Here is a 7838-nt window from a genome sequence, read left to right as displayed (position 1 = left end):
ACCAAAATTGGAAGAAGAAAGCCTCTTCAACACATGGTACTTTTCAAGCTGGATAGCTACTTGTATAGGAATGAAACTAGAATCTTATCTTTTACCCTGCACAAAACTCAACTCCAGATAGATCAAGGACCTGATACCCTAAAATAAATTAAACTGAGAGTTCTCAAAGGACATAATACAAATGACTGAAAATGATTTTTTAAATGATCAATATATTTAGCCATCAAGGAAATGCAAATTAAAACTACTTTGATATTTAATCTTACCTCAGTACAATAGCTAAGAGTAAAATAAATAAAGAAAAGATAGATAGATGGATAGATAGATAATAACAAAAATGGAAGACAGAGGCAGGTATTGATATGGGGAAAGAAGAACAATTATTTGTTGAGTACAAACTGCTGAAGCCACTGTAGAAATCAGTGTGGAGGTTTCCTAAAAGTTAGAAATAGATCTACCCCATGATCCAGCTCTACCACCCTTGGCTATATACCCAAAGCACTCTATATCCCACTTCAGAGACACCTGCTCATCCATGTTCGTTGCTGCTCTGTTCACAACAGCCAGAAAACTGAAACAGCCTAGATGTCTATCAACAGATGAATGAATAATAAAAATGGGGAAAATTTATACAATGTAATGTTAATCAGTTGTTAAGAGGACAAATCTTGATGGATGGATCCTAAAAACAATCATTTGGAATAAGGTAATCCAGACCCTTAAAAAGAAACTTGACATTTTCTCTCATTAATGGATGTTAGCTTTGAATCTGGAATGTGTATCTCATTTTGAAAACCCATGTATGTTAGAAAACTAGTAAGGGGACCACAGCATTTGGTTTTAAAGCAGGGAGAAACAGAAGCAGGGATATGGGGGCAGGTGGAGCAGGTTAGAGGAAGGAGTATGGTGATGGATAACTAACACTAAAAACATTGAGCAATATTATGTAATCATGTAGTGGCAACCTGAAATATATACATACATATATAAGAAGTCAACAATGTCCCTATAAGATACCACAGGCTATCAAATCAAATGCCCAGTACAAGCAATGGGTTACCTTTTTTTGTGATATGTTGGCCAAGGGGACTGAATAGACTCCTCAAACAATAGAGGCTATTGCCATTGCTCATGATTATCCTCCCGAAGTTTATGGTAAGCCCATATTGCTGAAGGTAGCATATACTTCAGTCATATACCATGTCGAAATCAAGCTAGTAGTTACCTGGAAGCTTCACAGTGTTTGAAGGTGAAATTCATGTGACTGGAGGAGCATAGAGTAGGGAGATAGACATGAAATCTCACCACTAGCTGAGACATTCTGTTTTTAATTCATTGAGTAATCTCCATGCTGTTTCCCACCGTGGCTGTACAAATTTATATTTCAATCATCAGCCGCACTGTTCACATTCCTACCAAAGATTGTCCTTTTTACAATAGCTGTTTGTGGTGATATATTATGTCCCCCAATATATTGTGCATCCTAATAAACTTATCTGGGGTCAGAGGACAGAACAAACTCTAGATAGACATAGAGGCCAGAAAATGATGGCACACATGCCTTTAATCCTATCACTTGGGAGGCAGAAATCCATCCGGATATCTGTGAGTTCAAAGTCATACTGGAAACAGCCAGGCATAGTGACTCACACCTTTAATCCCAGGAAATGATGGCAGAAAGCAAAAAGATATATAAGGCATGAAAACCAGGAACTAGAGCCTGGTTAAGCTTTTAGGCTTTTGAGTAGCAGTTCAGCTGAGATCCATTTGTATGAGGACTGAGAGGCTTCCAGTCTGAGGAAACAGGGTCAGCTGAAGAACTGGCGAGGTGAGGTAGCTGTGGCTTGTTCTGCTTCTCTTAACCCCAGTACCTGGCTTCAGGTTTGATTTTATTAATAAGACCTTCTAAGATTCATGCTACAGCTGTTCTTCCTGGGGAAAGGTAACATCTCATATCTTTAACTAGCATGTCCCTAGTGTTAGGGCTGTACACAATTATTCTGTGTATCATTTTGTTGACTATCTGAATATTGGTCTTTTTAAAAAAAATTCAATTTTAATTCTATTGTCCATTTTAACATTAGGTTTTCTGTGTGTTTTTATGCTGTTTTTGGTTTTGAGTTTTTACATATTTAGAAATTAACCCCTTGTCAGACATAGACTTTGCAAATATTTTTCCCATTCTGTACATTGCTTCTCTACTATCCTCCTTTGTTCTCCAGAAGCCTTTTAAATTGATGTAATACTATCAGTCTGTTTCTGGATTTATATCCTATGTTATTAGTGTGGTTTTGGAAAAAAATCCTTGGCTATTCCAATATCTCAAAGTATTGGAAAATTTATACTTCATCACCTGCTGTAATCATTTTTCTCTTTACAAATAATAATGCCTTTGGTGAAGGTATGACAAAAAAATAGTAAAGATTTACATGAAAAAAAGACATCAAGAACAGTATCCTGAGATCGATCTAAGATGGCGACTGTGGAACCAGAAACCACCCCTACTACTAATCCCCACCTGTGGAAGAGGAAAAAACAGAATCTAATCAGGAGGTTGCCAACCCAGAGCACTATATTAAACACCCTCTACAAAACAGGTGGGCACTCTGGTTTTTTAAAAATGATAAAAGCAAAACTTGGCAGGCAAACCTTCGATTGATCTCTGAGTTTGATACTGTTGAAGACTTTTGGGCTCTATACAACCATATCCAGTTGTCTAGTAATTTAATGCCTGCCTGTGGCTACTCACTTTTTAAGGATGGTATTGAGCGGATGTGGGAAGATGAGAAAAACAAGCGGGGAGGACGATGGCTAATTACATTGAACAAACAGCAGAGACGAAGTGACCTCGATCACTTTTGGCTAGAGACACTGCTGTGCCTTATTGGAGAATCTTTTGATGACTACAGAGATGATGTATGTGGAGCTGTTGTTAATGTTAGAGCTAAAGGTGATAAGATAGCAATATGGACTACTGAATGTGAAAACAGAGATGCAGTCACACACATAGGGAGGGTATACAAAGGAAAGGTTAGGGCTTCCTCCAAAGATAGTGATTGGTTACCAGTCCCACGCAGACACAGCTACCAAGAGTGGCTCCACCACTAAAAATAGGTTTGTTGTTTAAGAAGACACCTGAGTGTTCTCACAGGAGACTGCGTCACGCAATCAAGATTGGGAGCTGAACCAAAGCTCATCCAAGCAGAGTGGACTGCACTGAAGTTTGATTCCATCTAAATGTTGCTAAGATATAAGAGAAGTCTCATTCGCCTTTGTCTTGTACCTCTGTGTTCATTTCTCCCCCTCCCCCTGCCCCCAAGTTTTGCTAATGTGTCCACTATCCCAATCAAAGAATTACAGTATACGTCACCCCAGAACCCGCAGGTGTGTTCCTGGCCCACACCGTACCAGCTGGTTAGAATTACCATGATACACACACTTGCCTTTCCACAGTATTTGAAAAAGAACTTGCATTTCTGTTACCTTAGCAGGAAAAGCTCTGTTTCTGTTCCACTCCGTGCAGGAGCGTGTTTTGCTGGTGAGAGTCTGAGTACAGTTTTCTTGCAACCTCGTTTCCTTTCCCAGCATTCTCCTTGCTGTCCTCTTGCTGATGGCTGCTAGAGTTTAATTTATTTGCTTCCCTCCTTGATAACATTAGTGATTCTGATTTCAGTTTTTCATTTGTTTTGCTTTTGTTTTTTTTTTCCTCATGTAACATTGGTGAAGGATCCAGGAATATGACAGAAAGGTGGAATAAACATTAAATTTGTACATTTTTTGGTAAGTTTTTTTTGTAACTACAAAGCTTTGCTACAAACTTATGCATTTCATTCAAATCAGTGATCTATGTCTGTGTGATCCCTAAACATAATTGTGGACTATAAAAATGTAACACTATAATTACATTCCTAACTAGAACTAGTATGTCTGCTTTTGTATCTTTATGCTGTACTTTAACACTTGGTATTACTTAGGTTATTTTGCTTTGGTTACAAATGGCTCAAGTAGAAAAGCGGTCCCATTCATATTAAGACAGTGTACAAAACTGTAAATAAAATGTGTACAGTGAATTGTCTTTTAGACAACTAGATTTGTCCTTTTATTTCTCCATCTCTGTAGAAAGAATCTGTACTTGTATTGCAAGGCAGTCTCTTGTGTCTCCTTAGAGTGTCTTCCTATGCACAGCCTAAGTTTGGAGCACTAGTTTACTATTATGTTTATTACAGTTTTTAATAAATTGAATAGGTAGTATCACGTATGTAATTAAACTGATGGGGCTATCTTTTTTAATAAAGTTAAAGCACAGTTTTTCAGTCTTACGTTAAATAATGTACTTTGAATATGTTAAAATTCATGAGAATTGGGATTTTGGTGTATCACCATTTGATAGGAACAGTGACTATAAAACTAATTGTTGACTTTGAGATGTTTTTACTTAAAGGCCAGAAAACTAGCATAAGAAGAGTATAGGGGAACATGTATTAGGATTCTTAGTGTTATTATCTGAATAAAACAGAATAAACAAGTATTAAGAACTACTTATATTGGTCAATTGTTGCAGTATGGTTTTCCGTAAACTTGAAACCTTGATCTATTCTTTTCTTGTATCATTTTAAAGCAAATGAAAATATTTTGTCTGTAGTACACAACTGTATAGTTGAGATCCTATGAAATGAGGTATGACTATTGTAGACCAAGGAGTAAGCCAAACTGTGGTGGTAGCAGAATGGAAATCACTAGTTGAGAGGAAAATGTTGTCTTTAAGTGGTAATTATTATGAATTCATCCTTTCACACTGATAAACTTGATAAAGATCCTCTAAAATAAAAAAAAAAAAGAACAGGTATCCTAGTAACGCTCACCCAGTTTCACACTGTTTTACTCATTTATCAATTGACTCAATCATTCATTCTTTCACTGGCAACTGGGTCTCACACTATATAGCCCAAGTTGTCCTAGAATTCACTGTTGAACTATGGGTGACCTTTAATTCACAGCAATCTTCCAGCCTCAAATATCCAGGTATGAGCTCCCACATCCAACTTTTTGTTTGTTTTTCATACAGGGTCTTTTTACACAGTCCTTTGTATCTGGAATGTTCTATATAGTCCAGACAGGCCTCAAAGTCACAGCAAGCTGTATTGCCTCAACACTGAAGTGTTGAGATAACAAATGTGAGCCACCAGGCCTGGTGCTTTCATGCTTCTTACCAACACTTACTGGAGACTGAGTGGTCCAATCAGACCCACTATGTAGGAGCTGGATGTTGGAGCAAATGGATGTCCATAGCATTTCACAGAAATGAAGGTTTGGGGTTTACTTTGCTGCTACAAGGCTGGTGCTGGAGTCTGCTGGAAACAGTAAAGCAAAAAATATAGTTCAGGTTTTAACACATTCTGATAAATATGCATCATAGGGACCTTTCCTTCTCCTGGCCCATGGATTTTGCTTACTGTAGTGGCCATGTCAATGTGTTGTTTCAGCTAGACCATTTCCTCCCCCACAGTCTGGTTCTATTATCAAGTTCTGTTTGCTTTGGCATAATGAATCTGAGAAGCAAATTCACATGCATTCATTGGAGTAGCCTAATATGTTAACCTTTTAAAACATCATTTGCTTTGTCAATGAGGTTTTATAGAAATCGATACTAAGGAGCAGTAGGTGGAAAGTGCTGAGGACAGCTCTTAGAAGGAAGTGATCTTAAAGAACTCTCAGGTCTGGGTGTGCCCAGCATATGATTTTCTTTGAGTGATTATGGAATTTTGTGCCTCACCTTCCTCATTTATAACTTGATTAGTTATATACAAAAAGCTTTATTTGACTCAGCAGTCGTTAAGCAATATTGACTGGTTATTAAGTACTATTCTTAGTCCTTTGTGCAAGCTACTAAAATAACACAACACCCTATCCTCAATGGGCTCCAGCAAAGCTATATATACAAAAGCACACATCAATATCTCCTTACTTTAGGAGGTGTTCTAAAACAAAACAAAAACAAACAAACAAAACGTGTCCTTGATTCTAGTCACATAGGGATTGAAGTCTACGGGTTCAGTGAACTTAAGATCCTCAAAGCTACAGAAGGGATCCAGACTGAGGAGGGCAGAAGGGTTCTCTTGGCTAATACCAAGGGATAAAGAGAAGATAAATGCAAGAAAAACATTCCTTGGTTTCTGGTTTGGGGAGGAATGTTCTGAATGGTCTCACATGCAGTGATACCCAGGTTGTCAAAACTGTCGTTTTAAAGATAGAGATATTTTTGTGGCAACTTTTTATAAAATTATTGAATGCTCTGAGATACTGTTCTAGAATAAATAGGTCTGTGACTTAAGGAAGGAATTATTGGAATGCATTGTTGTTTTAGTCTACTTTTTATAATAGGGCACAGAATTGCAGCAAAAGCCCTCTACACAAACAAATTGAAAAGTTTTAGAGTTCAAGAGTTGACTGCACTGTGAACTGACTGTTAGAATTTTAGATGTGCTTTTGCTTCAAAGATATATTGACATCAAGATCCCCTGAAAGAATAAAATCATCCTTTTGAAGTCACTTTTAATATACCCTACACAACATAGATTGTTTCATTTGTCCAGGACATTTTATTTCTGTCTAAAGTTTCACTGAACATTGACCTTAACTAGAGCCTACTGAAGACTGAAAAAGTGAAGATACATGACAGCTTTGATGATGTTGGAATTTAAAGAAAGTAAAGGAGTGCTAGGAAATTTTCTCTACAGAAAGCAAGATGTATATTTTAGGATCACCATGTTTTTTCTCCTAGAGTAGTAATTATGCAAGCTTTCTTATCAATTGAATACACTACAACAAAGAAATCACCTTAATGAATAGACACACTTGTCATTCAAACTGTAATATTTCAACATTATTCTGAAGATGTATTCAAAAGAAAAAATATTTTAGTATCAGAATGTAAAATATCTCTTGCTATCATAAGTTCAGAATTAAAAAGTAGTTTAATGAATGCAAATACATAAAGCAGAAATTCTGAATCTGATTTTTAGCATGCTAGCTTTATAATATTGGTGTTTTACTACCTCAGCATACCTCACCAAAAAGACAATCAACAAAAGAAAGATCAGCAACAGAAAAATCAAACAGAAATCTTACTTCTGCTAATAATATGTGGAAGTACAAAATATGAAAAGAATGTCCAATTCTTGGATCCATATAAGATTTTTGTGATTGTCATATTGTCTACCAAGCATCAGGTATATTCAATCTGAGGTCATCAGGTTGTATGTGGATAAAGACAATCAATGCAGCTGAGTATAAAATTATAAATTCATTTTAAAATCACAATTTTATGATTTTTTTTTGTAACTTGATTTCATAATTTTCAAGGATGAACTTTTTAGATAACAATGCTGTGTTGCAGTGAGAAAAAGCTGGGTAAGTCTGGCAGGTTGAGGTGAAGATTTATGCAGAGTATATTCCCAGGAATTTATCTTTTCACAGGGGTGTGATACCTTTCTGTATTCATTTAGTGGTATGAACAGATTACTTTTCCTCAGACTTCCTTCTGTATGTTATTATTTCCATGTAGTATCAAAATTAAGTCCTTTAATTTTTAGGCAAATGAAAAAATGCAAATTTTTATAAGAAAATAAAAAGTAAGTCAGAACACATATAATATATTATTTTCCAAATTCTTATGAGCATTCTCACCTTTAAAATAAAGGCCATAAGGCATGCAAATAAAATGTTATTCATTCTAGTCTAGGCTACCTTAACCTTCAGATTTCCTGGACAGTGTCACTCACCTGGTTATACCTTAACTTTTAGATTTATTAGTTAACAGCAATCTTTTCACTCCTTAT

General features: G+C 36.3%; 1 pseudogene; it reads left to right on the top strand.

The window, feature by feature from the left end:
- Positions 1 to 2473: 2473 nt before the first annotated feature.
- On the top strand, positions 2474 to 3192 carry LOC114700260 (annotated as a pseudogene).
- The last annotated feature ends 4646 nt before the right edge of the window (positions 3193 to 7838 follow it).

The sequence above is a fragment of the Peromyscus leucopus genome, unplaced genomic scaffold (assembly GCF_004664715.2).
Source record: "Peromyscus leucopus breed LL Stock unplaced genomic scaffold, UCI_PerLeu_2.1 scaffold_462, whole genome shotgun sequence".
NCBI classification, from domain to species: Eukaryota; Metazoa; Chordata; class Mammalia; order Rodentia; family Cricetidae; genus Peromyscus; species Peromyscus leucopus.
This window is presented reverse-complemented; position numbering and strand designations above follow the sequence as displayed.